Source organism: Mauremys reevesii, linkage group 1 (assembly GCF_016161935.1).
Source record: "Mauremys reevesii isolate NIE-2019 linkage group 1, ASM1616193v1, whole genome shotgun sequence".
In the NCBI taxonomy this organism is placed as follows: domain Eukaryota; kingdom Metazoa; phylum Chordata; order Testudines; family Geoemydidae; genus Mauremys; species Mauremys reevesii.
In genome coordinates, this window is record NC_052623.1 from 143742605 (window position 1) to 143764825 (window position 22221).

Consider the following 22221-nt stretch of genomic DNA (forward strand, 5'->3'; position numbering starts at 1 on the left):
TAAGGAAAAAGAGGCTGAATTTTCCACATGGTTTCAGTACCTTCTAATGGAAGTTCTTAGTACAGTAAATACCTGTTGGAGTACACAGCAGATGCTTAATAGGAAGTAATGGCAAAAAATTCAAGGTCTTTGTCTTTCTTTAAAAATAAATAAAATCCAGGCCCACACATACCACTATCGTTATACAAGATGATTGAACTCCTAGCCCTGCTGAAGTCAATGGGAGCTTTGCCATTGATTTCAACTGAGTCAGGATTTCACCCTCTGGGTTCTATTCTTTTAAAGTATTTATTTACCTCTGAGGTGTTGGAGGTACTCTCTTCCTTTAACACCAGCTTTGGAAAGCAGTACTAAAATGAGCTTTTAAAAGTTCTCAGTTCAGGCTTTTTACATATGGTCCTTTTCCCCTTGTAGTCACTGTACACCAATTACTTGAGATCACCACAACCTTCAGAGGCATCAGGAGGAGGGGAAAAAAGCACAATGCACTTTGACCACAAGGATTACAATTGCCAGTGCTCTTTCTTATTACTTCCTTTACAAGACCATCTGCTGTAAGTCACCTGTAGATGAGCTTCAGAGTAGCAGCCGTGTTAGTCTGTATCCGCAGAAAGAACAGGAGTACTTGTGGCACCTTAGAAACTAAGTCTCTAAGGTGCCACAAATACTCCCGTTTTTTTTGTAGATGAGCTGTATCTGGTGAAATGTACTGTAGGTCCAGTACATGTATGCTTATGTTTAGTTTACATGCAGCTCTGAGACCTAAAGAGCCTTAGCTACTTGAGTAGAAGACCTCAGCTGGAGCTCTACTTCAGGATCCCCCTGTCCCTTGAAATATAATTAGATACAATTTAGTTAACAGCAACATTTAAATGTGTATTTTTAGGTATTTGAACAACTCATACCACAAAGAACACATTTTAGAAACAGGACAAAGTGCCATGCAATTGTATAATCTGCCTACGCAACTGCAGATAAACTATCTCCCTATTAAATTCAAATCCGCATTCTTCCTCGCAAAGCATAGTTTTCTTAAGATATTGTTTTTCATTTTTAGGGTTGACATATCTTAACATGATGGCAGCTGATGACAGGCTTAAGAAGGATTAGTAAAGACAGTCTAACGTATGAATAAAGCTTTGATGAAGAGCTTGGCCCCTGGATGATGATATTGCACATGTCATCTAGTTATACATGATGTTATGAAGTATACAGATTTTTATTAAATTCTGGTAAATGTCACAGTACTGATACAATACAGGACATTCATGATTCAGTGTCTTTCCTTAACAACTGTTCATCACTTTGCAAGGTTTTAAATGACACAAATTCATTCTGCAAATAGGAAAGCTGGTTCCCCTTTGCATGGTGTAAGAGCATAATTTCACTTCTATGCATTCCAGAAATAGCAGGGAAATTTGTCATGGCTCTCTGAATATTCTTTTTTTCCCTCCTACATACAGACACATGCAATCCTCTGAAGATGGATAGCTACCAAATGAAATCAGTGATCTTGGGGTAAGGCAGAGGCCAACACTGCTTCTCTAGGTCTTATAACTTTAGTATACAGTCTGGTTGACACAGGGTAGATCTGTATCCTAGACTAGATAAGACTAAATTGTACTATACAACAAATGTAGCACCTAGTGACATACAGATCATGCCACTTAGGGGATGGACTGCTTCCCTCTAACAGAAATATCCAAGACTAGAATATGCTTTGTTCTAAGCATATAGCATATAGATCACATGGATATTGAATGCAGAGTGTAAACATTCTAAAAATATGAAAAGCATGATAGATATTGTATTGGAATGTCTCTTCTGTAGTGAGAAAATGGAATTCCATTGGTGTAAAATGTATTTTAAAATAAAAAAATCTGAAAATAGGAAAATTAGGTCATAGAATCATAGAATATCAGGGTTGGAAGGGACCTCAGGAGGTCATCTAGTCCAACCCCCTGCTCAAAGCAGGACCAATTCCCAACTAAATTATCCCAGCCAGGGCTTTGTCAAGCCTAACCTTAAAAACTTCTAAGGAAGGAGATTCCACCACCTCCCTAGGTAACCCATTCCAGTGTTTCACCACCCTCCTAGTGAAAAAGTGTTTCCTAATATCCAACCTAAACCTCCCCCACTGCAACTTGAGACCATTATTCCTTGTTCTGTCATCTGCTACCACAGAGAACAGTCTAGAGCCATCCTCTTTGGAACCCCCTTTCAGGTAGTTGAAAGCAGCTATCAAATCCCACCTCATTCTTCTCTTTTGCAGACTAAACAATCCCAGTTCCCTCAGTCTCTCCTCATAAATCATGTGCTCCAGCCTCCTAATCATTTTTGTTGCCCTCCGCTGGACTCTTTCCAATTTTTCCATATCCTTCTTGTAGTGTGGGGCCCAAAACTGGACACAGTACTCCAGATGGTTTTTACTGCAACACCTAATATTTATATGGGGTTTATTTATTGTGTATTTCTTTGCAACCATTGTTAAGAGGCACAGACTCACAGACATTATGAAGAATTTAAGGAATATTATTTGCATTGCCATAGGAACAGATGTTTTGCATGCTGTGGTGGCAGTGCAGATTTTATGTCCTTAACACATACCAATATGGTGGTAAATATTTGTACACATATACCCTTATTCATTTGCAGTTTAGGAATCCAAGGCTAAATTTATTCTTCATTATTCGAATAGACTTATGTATTTGCAATGGCTCCATTCTAAATGGTTTGTCTAGACAATAGCCACATGCAGGATTGAATTACTGGAATCTTATCTATCTAATCTAAGGTTTCGTACAGCTAGTCATCATCGCAGCATCTGAGCACTTTTCACATAACATAGAACAACAATACCAAAGTCCCTTGGAAACTTCATGGAGGCTGTGGCTCTTTCCTTCATCAGTTTATAGAAAGCTCTGCTTGAAGGTTTTCTGCTGTGTTGTTGTTTTGGATGAGGGAGCTAGGCAGAGGCTGTGGCTGATGTTGTGGATGTCATTCTGGTTCCTGTTTAAAAGCTTTAGCAAATAGGAAGGTTTTGCAGCATTTCCTAAAGGTGATCGGGCTCTGGAATCTCTAGATGCTTGTATCATAGGCAGATCTCTTCAGCTGAGGATGCTTTGTCCTCAGCTCTCAAGCACTTTAAGGTGATCTCTGTGATTACATTGTTCAAAAGAAGCACAATGGTTTTGATATTAATCGGCGGGATAGTCTAATAATGGAAATGAAAAATAAATCAATTAACCATAGATAGAATATTATTGTGTAACAGATCACACATACAGCACAATGATGAGCTGTGTGAAAGTATTTATTGTACCACTCCTAAGGTTATAGGCTGCCTGGGTAAAGTTTGTGCCAGCTGGGGCAAAGGAAGAAGGGCTTAGGTATCAGTGTGCCAGGAGCTCTTTTGCTAGCTACAAGAATACACAGTAATGAAACAAAAGAAAATGTATTGAACAAATCTGAAAGGATGTGTTGAGAAAGATATTATAATTAGAAATCAAAAAGGGACAGAAAATCTGTCTGGAGGAATCATTACATGGAGATCTGATTACATAGAGCATGTTTAGGGCAAGTTCCTACTTATCTGTGTTTTAAGAGATAAATCCTTTTATTAAAGCCCCATTGCTGACCAGAAATCCAGAGCAGCAAATAATAACATATAATTTGTATAGTGTGTGATAGACCCAGGCCAGTTGGGTACGACAAAGTAGTAGAAGGCAGATATTCTGGCCACTGGATTAGCAGTTTTCTGTTCCCTGACTGACCAGAGCAGGGGCTGCTCCAGACTAATGAGAACACCTGACTCCAATTAACCTGCAAAGAGTCAAATCAGTCCATTAAGGTAATGTGAACACCTGACTCTAATTAAGGCCCTTTTGATACTATAAAAGGGCTCACTCCAGTCAGGCTGGGGAGAGCCAGGGAGCCAGAGGAGAGGAAGTGTGGCTGAAGGGCTGGTTAATGAAGGCACCCTCAAGCCATTGGTAAGGAAGTCCTAAGGTAAGGGTGAAGAAGGGAGAAGCAGGAGAGCTGTGGGGAAGTGGCCCAGGGAAATGTAGCAAATCTGGCAGTGAAAGGTCGGCTGCCAACAGATGCTGCCATTAGGGTCCCTGGGCCAGAATCCAGAGTACAGGGTGGGCCCGGGTTCCCCCCCAACCTGCCACTACAGAAACACCTCCTGGGAAGGGAAGATGGGACCCTCTCAGGACAGGAGGCTAAACTGTTCTGAAATAAGATCTAGGGATAACAGAGACTGTGGGAGTTCTCTCACCAACCTCTTTGCTGGCTTATGATGAAAAGGGCTCAGTAGATTGTAACCCTGGCCTTAAGAGAGAAGGGCTATGTGGTGGGTTGCAGTGAGCCAATGAGGCTATCATAAACCACCTAGAAGTGCGGGACCCATGGGGACAAGGTCGGAGCTCTGCCACAAGTGATATTGCCTAGGAGCATTACTAATGGACCAGAATCCCATTGTACTAGGTGCTATATGAACACAGAACAATAGGATGGTTCCTGCCCCAAAATGCTTACAATGTAAGTAGTGACCTTTAGTCAGGAAATGGTCCTTTTCCAAATGCTCCAGGTAGGTATTTTGAACGGGATATGTATATACCACTTCAGCACCCAGGTTAGAGTAATTAATAAAGAAAACATGGTTTAGCCGAAAGGGTCTTTTGTTCCCCTGTCTCAATGCACCCATTTGGCGAATCGATAGCCTAACCTAAGTGAACGTCTATCTCGGGCAGTACTTGTAAAGGCGCACATCCAGGTCAGTCCACCAACAGGCCAATACTGACGTTGCTTTTCATTAATTGTAAAATCAGTTCAGTTTCACTTGGTTCCAAAAGGGATGTGTGGTCCCTGCTTGATGTGCACCAAATGTGTTCACATGAGGTGCAAATTCTGCTGTCTCTGCTTTGGTTGCAATGAAGATCAGGGAGGGGCAAAAGATAATGTGCAACATAGTTAATCCAGAATACCATGATGATCATGAATTCATCTTGGAGTTTATGTGTACCTGTACCCAAAACAGCCAGTTGGCACTGTTTGACAAAGTGTAAAGTTGTTTCTACATCTCCCATTTCCCTGCAGGGTAACATGCTCATGTCCATCATAGCACCACACAAGAGTTATCCATTGTCCAAAACATACAGTATAGCTAAAGGGACTGGTGCATGTCAGGAGATGCATGAGAACTTCACTGACTACACCTCTGAAGTATTATAAAGTGCTTTGGTTTACTATTTAGGTAATTCCAAGAACCACTCATTTGCAATCCACACTTCTGTGTATCCCTAAAAGAGACTATAGAACCATGTTAGAATTCCAGAAAGAGCCCTTATGTATCTTTACAGGCCCCACTAAGGTATACCTTGACCTATTAGAAAACTGTTTCATCATCAGTGTCTATATTGGGAAGGGATCTCGTCATCTTCCTTGTCTGTTCTATTCTGTTCTAGTTATACTGTGCTCGTTGTTGTTGTCATTGAGACAGCTAATTTATGCAAATATCCCTCTGCTTCCTATTACGTTCTCCTCCCTGCAGCCTACTCCCATTTGTTTATCCACCTTCTGAGTCTTGTTATAAACATAGATTTTGAGCTCTCTGGGTAGAAGTGGACTTGGTTCTACCCTTTTGTTCTGGGCCTAGCACATTGATCTCTGATGGAGGATTCTAGATACTATTGAAATATTAATAAAATACTTCTACTAATAATAGTAGCTGAACACCTGTATTCATAAAGCACCATGCATACAGACAAACATGACCTATGAGGAAAGACTGAAAAAAACTGGGTTGGTTAAGTCTGGAGAAGAGAAGACTGAGGGACATAAAATTTCAAGGACGTAAATGGTTGTTATAAAGGGAGGGTGATAAATTGTTCTCCTTAACCACTGAGGACAGGATGAGAAGTAATTGCCACAAGGGAGATTTAGTTAGACATTAGGAAAAACGTTCCAACTGTAAGGGTAGCTAAGCACTGGAAGAAATTAATTAGGGAGGTTGTGGAATCCCTGTTGTTGGAGGTTTTTAGGAACAGGTTAGACCAGTGGTGGGCAACCTGCAGCCTGCGGGCCGCAGGGACGTGCTGGCCGCTGCTTCTGGCAGCTCCCATTGGCCGGGAATGGTGAACTGTGGCCACTGGGAACCGCGGGTGGCCGTGCAAATGTAAACAAACTGTCTGATGGCCCAGCAGCTGATTACCCTGACAAGCTGCACATGGCCCATGGGCCACAGGTTGCCCAACGTCTGTCAAGGATAGTCTAGATAATACCTAGTCCTGACACAGTGCAGGGGACTGGACTAGATGACCTATCAAGGTTCCTTCCAGTTCTACATCTGTATGATTTTTATGATAGCAATGCATTGTGTAAATAAATAATGGTTTTCTAAAATGCAGAGATACGTTCAATGAAGATTATTCTGAATTATTATTTATTGTCTGGTAGTGTTCACAATGTTTCAGGTGCTGTCTACGTATGCAGAAACACACAAGGTGAAATCTCGTGAAGTCAGTGGGGCTAGGATTTCACTCAAAGTCTCTGCCTCAAAGAGCTCCCAGTCTAGAAGGCAAACATACCAAAGGTGGGAGAGAGGAATTAAATATGTACATATATTTCTTATAATTGTGTAAATAAATATGAGTATTTGCTCATGAATTATTTCATGGGAATCATCAGTCCAGAGAGCACTTTTATTCAAGTCTCCAAATAACTCCGAATATGGACAAATGCTCACTAAATTCAAGTTTTCGGAGTTTGTTGCCACAGAAAAAGTCAAGAGTGGTGAATCATTTACAAAGCAATCTTCCACCGTGAACAATGACAGGGACTATTACTAACAGACTAGAAAACATTCTAGGTAATAACATACAATCCAGTATTTAGAGGAAAAGCTAAAGCATTACTTAACCAGACCTACTTAATTTTTTTCTTAAACAGGCAGTCATATGCCTTCCAACAGTGAGAACACATTCATCTAACAATCAGCTGAACTGAAATTGTGTGCAAGTTCATTTGTTACTTAAAAAGTTCAGAAGCCTCATTATTTACTTCTCTCAGAAAATCAGAGAAACTATTGCTCAGACCACACTAAGTGAACTGATCACATGCAGATAGATTTCATTTTGTTGGATGGAAAACATTTCACAAGGAAAAGAACAACAAATCAGTTAGCTGTGAGCCTCATATGAATGTTAATACCATGTATGCAGTGTTGTTGTAGCCATGTCAATATTAGAGAGACAAGGTGGGTGAGGTAATATCTTTTATTGGGTCTTTTTATTGGACCAACTTCTATTGGTGAGAGAGACAAGATTTCGAGCTATACAAAGCTCTTCCATTTCAGAGGCACTTAAATAGTCATGGTAATGGAGGACGGCAGCATTTGTCACCTTCCCCCCAAATTCCTCATTGCTTCTATTATAGAAAATATCTGATTATGATCAGTCTTTCAGTGTGCAAAGCACAGTAGAACATTCCCTCCAGGTGTTTTTCTTAGTCTTTGTCATGGAGGCACTTGGAGAAGCTGAGAGGATAAGAAATTGGGCAATCTTGTATGTCTCTTACTGCTTGTTGGCTTTGCATGTATTCATTAGCCACTGAAAGCATTTGCAACAAGGCATTTGTGCTCTAAATGCCTTTAACAAATCTTACGTGGCTAAAAGGCTGGATCACAGTCTTGATACATAGATCAGAAAGTGGCTTTCTTCACAAAGACTGAGTACATGATACAGAATGTACTTTCTGACAATTAAAGATGATCAAAGTAATTCATACAAATTATATTCACTATGAATTTTGTCCATTTTTGATTAGCAAATTGTGATCTGATCCTGAATTTTCTTCAAATGCCAAAACCCAATAAGCAGTGAGAGATCTAAGAGATTGACCAATTGCTTAGCAAAGTTTCAGCCATATAAAACTTGTCATTCATAAGTATCACCAAAATATTTGGAAGAATAATTTTCTGACTGAATTGTTTACAAATGCATTTCAACTAGTCACAGCATGCATAGTGACTACACACAGTATGGGTGGTCATCTATGTCACATGGCATTGTTTCTGTTTCCTGATTGGATGACTGAAATATTTTAAACAAGAGAATAATTAACAACAAATAAAGAATAAAAATTCATGCTAAAGTTTATGAAACGTTTGGGATTTTGTGAGCATTTTTATGAACACTTGCTGGTTGCCTGAATAATATGAATCACAGGGAATTGAACTCGGTGCTTTTATTTATTAAAATATTCATGAATGGTTTTTACTATTTATCAGCTCTATTAACAATGACCTGAATGTTCTTAAAAGCATTTAAGAATGGTAGGCCTGAATTTCTTCTCACACAGGTTTTAGACTCATGTGACTCCACTGACTTCAGGAAGTTATTCCTGATTTACACTAATGTAAATGAGAGTTATGTAATAAATGTGGAAGGTTTCAGTCTTATGCTTCATAGCTTTCTGGGGAGAGAATGGAACATAAAGAAAATGGTTTCAATGGCCAGAAAAGTTTGAAACATTGTATTCATGCTCTCTAGGCTGTGAATATTCCATTTACCCTGTTCGCTGGGAAACTGCAAAATGCTACGTACACATTATAAGATGACACGATGAAAGGGAATTCTACCTTACTTATCTACCTTCATGAAGAGAATTAATGTGTGCATGATCATCCACCCTACTCCCAGGTCAGTGGCATTGGAGGTAATAGGTATACGTAAGTCTTGCTCAATTTGAAACCACTGCGAGAGATGTGTGCTGAGTCACCCACCCTGAGTTACCTTGTTAGTATCTCAGTGCTTCAGTGCTTTCAGATCCCCATCAGGATCAAAGCCCTGTTGTGCTGAGTGATGCACAATGACACAAAAAGACACAATCCTGGTCCTAAAGAACTTAGTCTAATTTAAGACAAGACGTGACTCATGAGTGTGACAAGCCACAGGATGGAAGAGGGAAAGGGAAAATGAAGGCAACAGTAATAAGTTTAGATAGTTATACAGGCTGCTGGTGTGCACAGCTGGTCACTTTGAAATCATTTAAAAGTCTTCCTGGGCTTCTTGCTCCGGACGTGGCCGTCGTTAGTCGACTGATTCTTTGTAAGTGTCACAGCAAAAGTGGGTCGTCAGGAAGGAATGGAAAGAAGAGAAGTGAGTTGGTGCTAGAGAATAATTATATTACTCATAATGTTCGAAAGAACATTTTAATGAGATAAAGTGTATGTGAAATACCCTTGCACAATAAGGAAAAGTGCCAATGGATGCTCAGATTGACACACTATGTGCCTGCAATGCTAATGGATCCACATTTCAAACATTCAGATCTTCCACATGACCTGGCAGAAGTCACATACAGGATAGCCAGGGAATATCAAGTACATAGGAAGGATAGAAGAGCAACTAACTTGGCAAAATCCTCTCTTTAGTCAGGCACAGTACAGGCCATAGCTACTCCAACAACTTCCATTGTGCTCCACTGAAGCTTTGTCAGCAGTGGCAATAGCAGTGTTCTGGGTTTCAAGATTTCACAGATCTCATCCCTAGGAAGAATCTGGCACAGATTACCTTTGTGCCAATCCATTTGTGGGCAAAGTAATTCAAACCTGCAGTGGTGCACTGACACTCCTGGGAACCAGGTAGGGATATTTAAAACCTCATTGAGGGTCAGATCCAACTCTCATTGAAGTCAATAGGAATCTTTCCATTGCCTTCAAGGAGAATTGAATCAGACCCCATTTGACAACTGGAAAGAAAGGAAAAAGCATTAAATTAACCTGCTCAGTATATTATTGTCTGCTTAGTTTTTAAATTGTCAAATTGCCACCAACATTGTATGCACTGAAAAGATTGTTAACATGGCAGAAAATATTATAAACAGAGCTAAGATCCTGATTAGCACCAGAAAATGCAAAGTTTTTTTTAATTTTCTGCATTGGACTTGCCAAGTTTAAATTACATGCATAGGTGTACTTATGATAGTCTAATACACTGCCTAATATATTGACTAATATACCTTATATAATATGTTCAGGATTTACTGGTCATGGCCTCTCCTTGGTCTTTTCTCCAAGGAGTGCCTGGTCTAACATTCCTCCATGTTGGCACAATTTCATGGATGGGATGGTTCAAGATCTCCTTCCACCACCTCCCTGTTACAGAAGTTGTACAAAGAACTCATTTTCTTTGTGGAGTTTGTGTATCCTGCAGAAGTATCCCAGGAAGGTTCTCCCTATAACTCACATGGCCCTGTGAACCTGAACAGCCACAGAGATTCTATACACTATTGAGGGTGGGATTTGCCAAAGTGCTCAGCACTGGCTTAACTCTGCTCCCATTGAAGTCAATGGTAAAACTCACCAACTTCTTCAGTGGAAGCAGAGGAGTTAGGTAATCACTGAGCACTTTTGGAAAGCCCACCACAAAATATACAACATCATGTTCACTCAGTGTAAAGGTCACAATTTTAAACCCTCAAGTGACTCATGAAATGCAAAAGTGAAGCTTCTCAGGAGCTTGTAAACTGTTAGTTTGTGCACAGTCAAGCTTCTCGAATTTTGAATGTTGCATTAAAGTAGATTTTGGTATTTCATTTTTCTGTTAAAAGAAAAAAAAGGAAAGAAACCAAACATGAGAAAAAATAAAGGGAACAAAACAGGAGATAGACACACATATGCCTGACAATTGCACTTTGTCAAACGCATATATGTATCTAGAACAGTGGTTTTCAATCTTTTTTCGTTTGCTGACCCCTACACATTTCAAATAGAGGTGCAGATCCCTTTGGAAATCTTAGACATAGTCTGTAGCCCCCCAGGGGTCCGCAGACCACAGGTTGTAAACCAGTGATCTAGAACTCCCCAGAAACCCACTGTGTAACTATCCATAATGATATGTTGCAGTTACAGCAGCCCATAGTTATGCAAAGAGCAATTTAACTTAGCAAAACTGTCATGCTCGGGATACATAAAAATGATTTGTCTGTCCTGTCTAACTCAGCTTGTTTTATTATTTTATGTTCAAAATTAACCTGGAAGCTTTTTCCTTATTGATGAGGAATCATGAGAGCATTTCAGATGTTAACGTTCAACCATTTTTGAGTTACAATAAAAATTATGCAGGATTATGATACCTTGATTGGTCTCACATCTTCTGGGGCATATATTAACCACTGAGGCCAAAGCTGGGGAATAGAGCATGGTTTGGAGTGTGCATGTGATGCCATAAGCCTAAAGTTGTAACTGATCAGAAGATTCTCCACTAGGCCCCTCTACTCCCTAGATTTGTGACTGGCCCTTCTCCTCCTTGTCAACTCCATTGTTTTGCCAAAGAAAATAACAAAATGTAGAAACCCAAATAACCCAAATAGAATGTTCAAATCTTAATCTCATGTGTGTCATTTCCCCTTCATTTCCTTATCATATTTCCCTTTATTCTCCATTTCTTTATTCCTTTTCTTTCTCTTTCCACATGTTCCTTTCCCTCCTTTTCTGCTTAGTGTTTGTTCTACTGCCTCTTCTCTTCCTGCTTTTCTTTTCTTTAATCCCTTTCCTTTATTAATTATTATTATTATTACTCAGATTCCCATTTTTTTTGTTTTTCCTCTTCTTTTCCACATCATGGAGTGGCCTCCCCCAACCCTATTTCATTGTGTGTCCCCTGTTGAATTTTTGCTCTGTCCTTGCTGACCTTCTCTTTCATGGTATGTCCACCCCCTCTCTCACATTGTCTCCTTCTCCACAAATTTTCCCTGCTGTCATGCCAAATCTCCTCCAATATCATCTCCTTCTTCTTTATTTCATCAAAAAGAATGAGAACTGTATGGGATGCCAGCAAAAGTGATTGTATAATGGCCCGCTTGATGACCTTGGGCAAATTATATCCCTTTTCAAGTCTCCTTCCTGCTGTGTAAAATGGGGGTAATAATACTTCGCTGCTTTACAAAGTGTTTTGAGATTTATGGATAGTGATATGTAAGATCTAATTTATTACTATTGTTATTGCTTCCAAAGTTGATTCTTACCTTTATCTCCATCTGTTTAAACGCTCAGAATCTCGGGAGTACATGCACGATTATACAGACAACACAATTTGTCATCATGAGGACAGTTTGTGATGTGGATTCGCAGAATTAAAGAGAAAAACACTGCTCATAGACTTTGTATTTAAAGTTCATAGTTTATATTCAGAAGGAGACTATGAGATCTGCTTGCTGGCCATTCAAGTTTTTATTCCACAGTTCTTTCTGTAAATAGTTAGGAAACAATGAAACAGATGTAGGATATTTGGAATAATGTTGTCAGCTGAATTATTTCTAGTAGAGTGGTGGGTTGTTTCTCTTTCTAGTCTGCTGAGATGCAGAGCTATACCCAAGAGGAATGACCTAGATACAGCCTCGGACTGACATATATTGTTTGAGAGAAAGGAGATTCTGTTCCATGTCAGTGATTGACATTGAACTACACTGAGGAACTAAGAATGTAATTCATAATGAAGAGAGTCCATGCACTAAACAGTGGGTTTAGACAGGCTGAGAGGTGTGTGGCTTTGGTTTTTTGGAAAAGTTTTGTATATCAAAACTACTAAAAGAAGAGCAAATAGTGCTTAATAGGCCCCCATACTGTTTTTTTCCCCAGTTGGTTTATCCCTGCTGCACCAATCAACTCTGGTTATATTTTTGACTGGTAGTTAGGAGCATTGTAACTTGGATTGCCACGATACTTGCTTCCTTTAACCTGAACCACTCAAAATATCCTGCAGTGCTCTGTACAAAAGCAGCACAGATGCAAGATTCAGAAGCATGGATCTGTTTTGATTTACCCCATTGTTGACCAAATTAAAACTGACCACTAAAGTTTTTGTTTTTTTTTTTTTAAACTAGGGGGTTAAAATGAATCTTCACCTTCAACGCCTTGTACAATTTTCCTCCACTTATATTCTTGTTCTCATTTCCTCCTGCACTCTCTCCTCCATATACCTCCCTGTGCAAATGATCCTGGGATAAAAGGGGCTATATAAATGCAATATAAATATACATACATATTTTGGAAAATGGAACACTGATAACTATGTTTTTGATCAAATATTTTGATAAAATATTAAATAAAAAATCTCAAAACCCCAAATAGTTCAGAAAAGTCAACAGTTTTACACAAAAAGAAATTTGTTTTTTAAGCCTTTTTTTTTCATTAAAAACATTTAAAAAATGTGAACTCACTTCAAAACAAATAACTCCTCCCAATCTGGCAGCTATGAGAGAGCTCCTGCATTATCATCTAATACTCATGAGGCTACAGTGATGAGTGCAGAATAAAAACCCAGCTTGATGAGAGGGAGCCAAAATCTGTCCTTGATGTATGCACTGAAGGTTTTCTTCAGCTTGAAGAGGAGCTCAGGTTGCACAGTGGAGGGCAGAATCAGGGCCACCCAGGGGGGGAGGGGCAAGTGGGGCAATTTGCCCCAGGCCCCTCAGGGGCCCCCACGAGAGTTTTTCAGGGCCCCTGGTGCGGGGTCCTTCACTCACTCCGGGGGCCCCGGAAAACTCTTGCGGGGCCCGGGACCCCAGAGCTTCTTCCGCTCTGGGTCTTCGGCGGCAATTCAGTGGCAGGGGGCGCCGAAGACCCCCCATGAATCCTCTGGGCAGCCCTGGGCAGAATTCAGCCTTTATTAATTTTGCCATATTTCCGGATATAGGCCCTGATTCAGCTAGACATTTGCACACATGACTAACTTTAATCAGTGAGTAATCAGTGCTTCTCTGAATCGGGGCCAGGCTTATTGAAAAGTGAGCATTCTTCTATAAGACAGGGGACAGATTCCGTAAACCTACATTTGTTTCTGTCCTCAGTTTCAATATTTCTGTGCAAGATTTAGAAAACTAAAACCTAACTAACAATAATTTCACAGTCAATGTGGTCCTGTTCTCTCTTGAAATGATACCTGGGAACAATGAACTCAATCCTGCAGACGTTACTGAGACAACATAAGCTCTTTGGGACAGGGACCATCTTTTTGTTCTGTATGGCACTTCACACAATGGGGTTCTGGTCCATGCCAGAAGAAAAACTAAAGACAGACCTAAGTACTGTGGCAAACCCAGGACAAATGGCTACAAAGGGAGAAGTAGTAATTAGTCCCAGGGGGTTAAAAGGCCTCTCCCTATCCACTGAAGAGAGAGAGCCATGGGGAAATAAGGTTCAGCTGGAGAAGGAGTTACCAGGGAACTAATTAGGTTCAGCTGGCCCCAACTGCTGGAGACCTTTTTAAACCCTCCCTGGGGTGGAAGTAGGGGGGAGAGTGAGAGATGCTGCCAGCAAGTTAGGTGCAGCAAGGCTCTGAACCCTTCCAGCAAGGGAGGCTGCACTGTGTCCCCAGAAGGGGAGAAAACCAGCACAAGAGACTGACTGAGGGAAGGATCAGCCAGACCCTGTGTGACCTGGAAGAATTTGCTTCACCCAAGCCGGTGTCTCCAAGGCTAAAAGGGACTGAGCCTGCTGAGAAGCAGGTACTTTGCCACAGTACATTTAGGAAGTTTAAGAGATTTCTATAAACACAGCATATGGCTATTTTATTGTTTAAATATACAAATTAATTAATTACAACTAGAAGATTTCAGTATATTCAGAAATTAATTTAAAATGCTGCTTGTTCTTGTTATTTTGAAAACCAGAAAAGAATGTCTGCCCTTTGAGTCTTTCCTGACAATATCTGTTGCCTCCTGTAGCCAATGTTTATGCTGAAACTATCCCATCTCTTTTAGAAGCCAGGACCAGAGCTTTGAACATATGAACATAATGGCCCTACTGGGTCAGGCCAAAGGTCCATCTAGCCAGTATTCTGTCTTCTGACAGTGGCCAGTGCCAGGTGCCAGGGGGAATGAACAGCACAGGTAATCAAGTGATCCATCCCCTGTCGCCCATTCCCAGTTTCTGGCAAACAGAGGCTAGGGATACCATCCCTGCCCGTCCTGGCTAATAGCCATTGATAGACCTATCCTCCATCAATTTATCTAGTTCTTTTTTGAGCCCTGTTATAGTCTTGCTATGTCTGAGTTTAATTTGGCTATTTTGTCCACCCTCTTAAATAAACTTGTTTTAGTTAGGAAAACTGTTTAAATCGTGGGTTGGGCACAATAGAAAACCCTAGGCTAGATGTTATTATTTTTCAGATTCCAGCAGCACTCCAGAAGAGGAAGACCTAGTTTCTTCCCTGAAAAAAGTACAATAAAAAAAATCCCCAAACAGCCCCAAAACGTTGTTTTAATCCCTCCACAGATCAGACACTAAGGCTTTACTCCTGCAATAAACTCCATGGATGTGAACCTCTGAATCCATGTTGAACTCACTATACGACCATAACCTTAGCATTCATGAGTTTAATTTGATAGTCCAAATATTTATCAAAGTTTACTACATGCCTGAACTGGCATAGAAGGCTGTAGGTGCATTTAGGTTTCCACATTTGTCGTCTCCTTCTGTTTGTGCTACTTTGTATCCTCTGTGCTGCTTTGTATTCATGATTTATGCATATATTACTACTTTAATTAATCAAAATCATATTTTGAAAAAAATGCTGTCTCCTTGCTTTGTCCTTCTCCTGCATTAGCAGCAAGAATAGACCAAGGCTGCTAAATCCACAGACAGCAAGTACTGGGATTTCTATTCTTTCTATTTCGATAGGACTCCGTTTCTTTTTCCCTTATTACAGTCCAGACTTGGAGATGTCAGTGAGTCACCATCAGTATTTATTTGGTGTGTGCAATCCAGTCAAGCCAAGCCACACTGTTCTTATTAACCATGTTCAAGGCATGAAGACCTCCAGGAAGTTGAGTCATTTTGCGGTTGTCAACAATATGTGCCATGGTTTGTGGCTGCCCACATTAACTTAGTGGATTGTCTCTAAAACACCACCAAAATTCTCCTGTAGCACAAATTCCATGTCTGGTACAAGACCGGTTCAGAAGGCTCCATTGCCTTCACGGTAAATCAAACCCAGGTTGACATTGAGTGAGGTCTGAGACAAGATAATTACTTGTCACTTTCTCTGCAGACCATGAAACCTGCTATACGTCCTCTACTATAAATCCCTTACCTCGTAAAGTTATCCACAATGGGTGCCGTCAGGGCAGATGACCATGTGATGGATTAAACAAGTCTCTAATTAATGGTAGATGAGGCATATCATGCAATTTCATCACAAGCTTTGCTATGCTTTCCTTTCTGTGAACAGCGGGTAGAACAATATTGCAGAGCAGTGTTTCCCAAACTTGGGACACCGCTTGTTTAGGGAAAGCCCCTGGCGGGCTGGGCTGGTTTGTTTACCGGCTGTGTCCGCTGGTCCAGCTGATCGCGGCTCCCACTGGCCGTGGTTCGCTGCTCCAGGCCAATGGGGGCTGCTGGAAGTGGCACGGGCTGAGGGACGTACTGGCCACTGCTTCCAGCAGCTCCCACTGCCCTGGAGCAGCAAACCACAGCCAGTGGGAGCCGCGATCAGCTGGACCCGCAGAAGCGGCAGGTACACAAACTGGCTCGGCCCGCCAGGGGCTTTCCCTAAACAAGTGGATTCCCAAGTTTGGGAAACACTGTTGCAGAGAACTGGAAACCATGGTAGAGGCATAGATTTAAGTGTGCCTGAAATAATATGCATGGTGGAATTAAGTTGTATGTCTATCAGCTTTGTGTGAGACAAGTGAGCCCCATACTGGAGCACAATTCTGACATTGAATAACAGAGTGCCAAGGCTGATGTGCGTAATGTTTTGGCATTGGCACCCCATGTCGTTCTGGCCAGTTTACTGAGCAGGTTGTTGCGTGTTTTGACCTTAGTCGCTGTCTTTGTCAGATGGTCATGCTATGTGAGTTCTATCCAACGTGACACCTAGATAGACCAGGTGTGAATCATGCTTTATTCGCTGACCATTGAGAACTATGTTCAGCTCTCTGCCTGCTTGTGCATGATGTAAGTGGAAGACACGTGACAGTCTTACTCCCACTTGGTATCAGGCATCACTGAGGACAATAATCGGCCATACGTTATAATCCATTTTTGATTAAAATTGTAAGTACTAGCACTTGATTGCATGTACTATGACTGTGGTGAAAACAAGCTTGATATGGTGAAATTCTTTGCAAAATCAGACATTCAAGCACCTTAAAGCAGATGCTTAGAAGTGAATTTGGCCTGTAGCTGAAAGGCAAGTGTGGATATTTCCCAGGTTTCAGCCAAGGCAATGACCTTTGCTTGGCACCAGATTCTAGGCAGTCTGGATTCCCGCAGAACTCTGTTGAAAAACTGAACGAGCCATTCCTGAACGCGAGGACCAGATTTTCATTAATTCAAGTGCAATTCAATCATATCCAGGAGCTGTACCCATTTTTAATCACTCAGCAGTTTATCCAATTCCAGACTAGTGAATGGCTCCATCTCAGTATTGGCTGGATTGCTCCTTAGGAAACCTGCCACTTGTCATGTATCTGTCGTTTGACAACTCTGTCAACAGGAGGTTTGGTGGCCTTCAACAGACTGGCAATCTGATTTGGAGTATCTGCCAGTCTGCTTTGTGCACATGAATGTTGAGTTGCACCTCGTCAATGAATTAAACTCCAGCTTTTCTGGCTTGACTGCATAGAGTCAAGTGCCACTGTCACTTCCTCCCATCAAGCCTGGCGAGCGGCATCCAATGGTTCTATAAGATGGTCTGCAATCTCTGGATCACCTAACTGCTCATACTGCCTCAGCAGGTCTGCACAATCCTCGTTCAAACATGGAATGTACACTGGTCAGAAGCCACGTGGAATTGTTGCACTTGCAGCTTTAAAAATGGCACAACAGAAATGATGTTTAATTGGATGGTTACGATGCTCCATACTAAGTACTCTGTAAAGGAGCCCCAATCTACCTTCCAAAAGTCCCATCTAGGCTTCGGTACACTCCTTGTAATTGGAAGATATGTTACCATCTAAATCAATGACAGACGATGTTGGCTGTGTGGAAAATCATAAAGTACAGTACATGACGCTGGCTGTGGGCGGTTGGCAAATGACATGACCCAGCACAGGTCTGAGCAGTAATCCCTATTTCAACGTGATGAATGCAAGGTACCACACTGCTTAGGGTTATGGATCAGTGCAAGATAATTTGTTGCCCAGTCCAACAGTTGTTCACTGTTTGGATCTGAAGTCACATAACCCCACTCGCTATGGTGACTATTAAGGGACCCTATTTTTCACCCCATGGCTTGTATACATTTGCCATTTGAAACCCACAATCTTCATTTTGCAAAGTTATGTTGCAAAAGGTTGAAGATTCAATATGGGCAGCATCCAGTATATCACTATGGACGTATGTAGCTTGACCATGTTTCTTATGAAGATGGTGACTTAACAGATTGAAACAAATGATCTCAAACTGATGTGCTTCATTCAGCATGATGGGAGTTTCTTGTAGACAAATGATGTCAGCTAGAACTTCCTTTTCCAGAACACCAATACATTCCCGCTTGATAACCCTTCAACATTCAGTGCCAGAACTATCATCATAGAAAATCATCATCTGAAACCTGTTTGACTGAGATTTGTAGTAATACTCAAATTCAGTCTGCTAGCTGGATCATCTGTTTCTCCAGACCACAGACAAGCTGCTGCTGGGTACTTACAGGGGAACGTGTTGTGAACACTGATCCATTGTCTCCCATCAGTTATTACCCATCTCATTGCCTGAAATTGGGACAGGAGACCAGACAAAATTGAAGAGGAGAAGATATTCTATAACCACTCATTATCTGCTTGGAAATCCATAGCAGTCTTTTCATCATCTGCTTTGAAATCAGTAGCAGCCTTTTCACTGTACTCCATTCAATACCAGGAAAGTTTTTGTTTTTGATGATAAAATTAGACTACCTGGTGGAACCACTGGACACAGGGCAGCTGGACCATGTAAACGAAGTAGGTCCAGAGCCCCTGTGCCTGAGCAGGTGTTTCCATTTGACCAATTAAGAAGGTGGGGCATCACTTGGGCTACAAAGGACCTGGGGAAGAGACCCACTGGGTAGGAGAAATCCAATGTGTCTAGGTAGACTGCTTCAGTTAGGAAGGAGAGGTGAGAGTTGCCAGAGACCAGGAGACTGAAGGAGCCATGAGAGGATGCAGAAGGTGGTTCCTGAAAGATGGCAGAAGGCAGGGAGCAGCAAGAGGGGTTTGCTGGCTGGTGTCCCCAAGCCAGAGAACCAGCAGTGGAGAGGACTGAAGGCAGGAGAGGAGAGTGCAGGAGCTTACCTGCCGATATCTCCAGGGCTGAAGAGCTGGACCAAGAGTAACAATGAGAGGGCCGGGGGAATGAGGAATGCCCCCCTGGCAAGGAGGCGCCTCAGCAGAGAGGCTGTGGATGTTCCTGCTGGGGGGGTGGAGTTACACTCCAGTTGGAAAGGCTGTTCTGGTACAAGGATGGGAGAGAACTGATAGAGCCTGGGTGTGGTTGAAGGTGCCAGTGTGTGGTATGTGGTGCATCCAGGGATGAGATGTCTTGAGATTTAATGATTCACTAGCTTTCACAGGGGTGAGAAATAGACTATATGTTTGGGACTATTATGGACTGTTCGGAGTCTGTGTTTATGTTTCTGTAGTAAACCAGCTCCAAGGAGGGTATTATTTTAGGAAAAGAGCCTGAAGTAGAGTTACTGGAGATACTGAAAGGAGAAACCGAGGCAGGCATACCTGTCATTCTGTGGCCTGCTGCCCTTTGACACGCCTCAATCCTACCTGGACAGCCAAAACTGAAGCCTACCTCCATTGAAGTCAAAATATCACTTGAATTCAGCGGTACAGTGTTAGGCTCTTAGCCATTAGAGAAGTGAGTTTTGACCTTTAGCATGCATCTGATCCCATGTTTAGTTAGGGAGTAATCTATTCTTATTTCCATTCATCCAGGCAACAATCGAATACGTATCTTACCACTCCACATTCAAGAGAGTAAATATCTAAAAAAGAAAATGATTGACACTCCTGTTGAAAACATCTTTTAAAAATCCTCTTGATTTTCTAGCACAGCAAAGGAAAAATGTTACAGCATCTGTTCTGCTCAACAGGTTGGTGTAGATGTGCAGGGGGATAGGTAGGGTCAAGGTCCCACCTCCTATATGCCTCCTACTGAGTTCAGAGACAGCTTTTGTGATTGACCTTCATTCAGACTCCACAAAAGGTGTGTGTGTGTGTGGGCGGGGGGGGGGGGGGGGAAGGGGCTCCTTGAGAGCTCCTCTCCTACTTGAGCAGGGACAGACACAGTGTGGCCCAAAGAGGGGGAAAAAAATCAAATGTAGGCAAGGGAGAAGTTGTGGGTTTTTTAACTGAGGTAAAAATGAAATGCCGATCTTATCTTTATGAAGGCTATTACAGACAGTAGGAGCCAGAGAAAAGAATGTGCTGGTGGCTGTGTGGCCAGATGTCAAAGAATGCAGTGATAGACAAGAAAAGAGCATGGAGAATCAAAATACTGAATCCTGCCACTTTGACATACATAGCTACACAGAGCATTTCTCTGCCCTGGCCCACTGAACAGAAGTGAGCACTAGGAGTTTCTTCAGCCCAATTTAAAAAAAAAAAAGCAAAACCAGAGTCTTGATTCAGCAGTCCAGTACTTAAATACATGTTTAGCTTCAAGCATATGGTTAAGGTCCATTGCAGTTGTACTCATGCTTATGTGTTTTCCTGAATTAGGGCCCAGAGGAGTATTTGTCAGGATCTTAAGAACCAGCTATTCATTCAATGTACTTTCAGCAGTCATTATTTATAAAACAAATTATTCTGATAATTGCCTTTCTAAATGGAAACTTTGGTTTACACTAGCACTGTTTCTACAATCAATCAATAATTTGTTATAATGTAGTATGTATCACATAGGATTATAGCTATTTCTAAAATAAAATGATTCTTTTTAAATGTTGCCTACAAGACTTGCTGCCTTTAGGTTTTGTATGGCTGTGGTAAAATCTGTGATATTCTTCTGTGAGCTATAAAAGCTGTTTTAAAGTAGGTAGTGATTTGATATCAATTATAGATAGGCATGTCGCCAGTTCCGTTGGCAAGAGCTAAATTGAATTGGATATTCAAAAAGTGGGAAGGTAAATATTTGGTTTCAAGTTTAATTAATAAAAGAGTAATACTTGGCACTGAAAGTTTCTTTCTACCTTTTTTTCCTCTGCAACCATGAATCAAGTCCAGCAGTGATTAAATAGATGCATGCATTCCAGCAACTGACTGCTGAAATTTCATGTTGGCTGATCCAAAAATGTAGCTATTACAATGATTTGACATCGAATGCCACATCTTGCCAGTGTTACACCATTTAAAACTAATTCCTCAGGAGTGACATCCAAGACACATGGATTATGAGTCATTAAATAATCATTTTGGAACATGCAGTTCCCCTAGCTTCTGAAAGCGGTATTCAGCACGGAACATTCTCAAACAACCTGAAACAATACTTTCCAGTCTCCTAAAATTATATTTTCTCTTCCTAGATTAAGGAAAAGGATTCTTTCTATGAGAAAATAACTTCTCAACTAGAGATGAGTTTGAGTGACAAATCTGAGATTCAGATCTGAACTTTGTCAAGAGTGCTGAAGGGCTTGGATCTAGGACCAGGTACTAGTCCATGGCTGACTTGAACTGCTGTGGTGGTGGAAGTCAGCAGGAAAATCACCAGATACAGCTTCCTGATGATTACCTCTGCACACCAGCTACCCTCATCTGCTGTAATGGCCATTTGGGGCCCGGGATGGTTGGGTGAAAATCAGTGCAGTTAGGATGACTCTAAATTACACCAAGAACTGGCCTGGTCTGTGGCTGGCCCTAGGATTGGGAGAGTATAATGGTGGCTTCAAGTCACTATTACTTCCCATATCTGTTTTTTACCCAGTACTGCTTGAATGATCTGAAGGACTCAGGTCCAGATTACTAAGGTATTTAAGGTGTCTGATAGGCAGCTAGGCACCTAGTGAGTTTACAAAAGCCCCTGATAGGTTAGGCACCTAACTTCTATTGAAAGGCAATGGGAGAGATGGACCTACTGTTTAACTGAGAGGCTGAGGTTTTTACATCATATTGTTGAAAGGGGAAAAAGTCTTTGGAAACTAACAGCAATCTCTTCTTAACCAGCATGAGGACAAGCTTTCAAGCCTTCAATGTGTTATATTTAAGCTGACTGTTTAAAGCTCTGTGTTG

The 22221-nt window shown here is 41.3% G+C and overlaps 1 long non-coding RNA gene across 1 annotated transcript; it reads left to right on the forward strand.

The window, feature by feature from the left end:
- Window positions 1–1466: 1466 nt before the first annotated feature.
- On the forward strand, window positions 1467–12261 carry LOC120398211. Its single transcript, XR_005594248.1, has 4 exons — window positions 1467–1518; window positions 6460–6595; window positions 8553–8702; window positions 12059–12261. It is a non-coding gene; the product is annotated as an uncharacterized LOC120398211 (long non-coding RNA).
- The last annotated feature ends 9960 nt before the right edge of the window (window positions 12262–22221 follow it).